The sequence below is a fragment of the Poromitra crassiceps genome (genome assembly GCF_964638095.1).
Source record: "Poromitra crassiceps genome assembly, chromosome: 6".
In the NCBI taxonomy this organism is placed as follows: domain Eukaryota; kingdom Metazoa; phylum Chordata; class Actinopteri; order Beryciformes; family Melamphaidae; genus Poromitra; species Poromitra crassiceps.
In genome coordinates, this window is record NC_139627.1 from 52,037,830 (window position 1) to 52,040,329 (window position 2,500).

The window sequence follows — 2,500 nt, forward strand, 5'->3', positions numbered from 1 at the left end:
GTGCAGCCTCTTATCAAAAAGACACATCTGGACCTTCTGTTCTGACACATTTTAGGACCATTTCTAAACTGCTGTTTCTCTCCCAGGTTTTAGAGAAAGTTGTTTTTATTCAGTTACAATCCTTCCTGGTTGTCCATGGCATTTATGAACAGTTCCAGTCTGGCTTCAAACCAGCCACAGCACTGAAACTGCCCTTTTGAGAGCTTTTAATTATCTTATGTCAACTGTTGACACAGGTACCTCTGCTGTCCTGGGGTCTCATCTATCAAACCTTGTGTAGAATCCCTACTAAAACCATATCTACTCCATCCAATCCATGTTTCACCACCCAGTATCATGTTGCAAAGGTATCCCACACAGACGTAGTGATGTAAACAACAAAACAGTTCAAAAGTCAACAAGACAACTTAGGTACGCAAATAATCGACGTCAACCCTGACCCATCTTTAGGTTCAGCGCCCCCCAGTGGCTTAGTGGCGGAGAGAAGTCACTGAGAAGTGCACACATACGCACCTTATCCCACACAAATTATATTCCAAAGCCGAAAATGCCAGACCGCCGTCCAACTGAAGAGCGTGGTTTCCCTCTGTTGTGACAAGCGGAGATAATGGTTGTTTGCAGTGAGTGAATGCGTTTGGAAAACATAATGTAGAGGTAACCTATGGGCCTGTATTTCGTTGTAAAAAAAATATGTTTTGAATCTCTCCTGTGTCAATAAAGTCTGTTTTTCCCTGTGCACCTCCCTGCCTCAAGTCATTGGAAATGTTTAGAACATTGGAACAGTCTCAGCCAACACTGGAATTTTAATGTCTGTGATTAATTATTTAAATCCATGTGGTCATGAATGGGCTGTTAATGGTCATTTACGGTATTTCTTTCTTTCTTTCTATATGAATAGTTCATTTGCAAAAACAGATTTAAAGCCATTCTTAAAATTAGCCCAATAGACAACACATGCTCATACGCCATAGCCTATCAAAGTGAAAATGATTGGGTGAAAGTTGTAGGCCTAATTATGATCTACAATAAGAACAAATATTAAAAAATAAAATACGATACAAATATATAAATGAAATAAAATCATATAGGCCCAATAAAAGGCAAGATAAAGGAACCATTCATAGGCTATATTGTTTTCATTGTACCTTTCCTGTGTTCTCGGACTTAGCTGCTTTATCCTGAAAACTGCATGATCCAATGGAATAAAAAGAAGACAGACATCTAGCCTACAATAGGCTATCAAATAACATGGTGATGTCAGGTTATGGACGCGATCGCAATTGGATGTGAGTGCCAAAATGCGACATTTACACTTCAAGTTGTACGGGGTCATGCCTATGTTCCGCTCCTGCTAAAAAGGGTTCTATGTTCCCTGGGTCCTATGTTCCCCGCTCCTGAAAAAGGGTCCTATGTTCCCCAGGTCCTATGTTCCCCGCTCCCGAAAAAGGGTCCTATGTTCCCCGGGTCCTATGTTCCCCGCTCGTATGTGTAAAGTCGGCGAATGCAAACCGCATATATCTGAGCCTATAGACTCGAGCTTTCCCTCATGCAGTCTGTCAATGAAGTCTCACAACCTCGAGATATTGCGGTTTGCACTGACAACTTGTCATGACAACTTGGACCACTTGGAAAAAATGGGTACCGACCTGTAAAAAGTGAATTGAACGGTCGTCCAGGCCGGAAATTACAGCTCGGAAATTCGGGTATCATCCAGAGCTCCGCTTTGTCCGAGTTGACGTCATAGCCACCTCAAAACGGCGACTTGTATCGTTAATGGTAATCACAGAATTATTCTGAAGACGTTTGTTAAGGTTTTAACAAAATTTGATGTCTTAATTATGCAATGTTAACGTTAAAGATGTGTTTGTGTCATCTATGTTTCGCTCTGATTAGTGCAATATGTGAAATTCAGCATTCGGTTAGCATTGTTAGCTAGTAGGTAGCTACAATGCTACACACGGGTTGCTATAGAAACCTATAGCAACCTATAGCCTGTGTTTGGTTTTTCCCTCCGAGCGGGAAGTGCAGCGTGAACGCAAATCTGTCCAGGACGGAGGTTCCCTGTTGAAACCTACGGTGGTCCGAGTTGTCTTGAAGGCGGTAACAGTCCTAGGAATTCTTCGTAGGGATTCTACGCAAGGTGTGATAGATGAGACCGTCCTTGATGATGCTAGGCGGCGTGCCTGAGCCGATACTGGAAGCAGCACTAGTAAAGCCATTCCATGACTGTGAGCAATCGTTAGCCTGGTTAAAACCATCTGGATCCGTGAACTCACTTTCATTTCGTTCTTCAGTGCCTTAGACTGTGTTTATTCTAAGGTTAACTTCACTGCTAGTTACTACTTACCTGTATTCACCTACTACTGACTGGGGTTTCAGCTGACATCAGATTTGATAGAGAATGCATATGAGAGAGAGAGTGCTAGCAGCACAGGTATACATGCATAACCAATTACCAATGCAAAAGAGGGCCTCCTCTTGGTGCGCGTGCGTGTGCCCT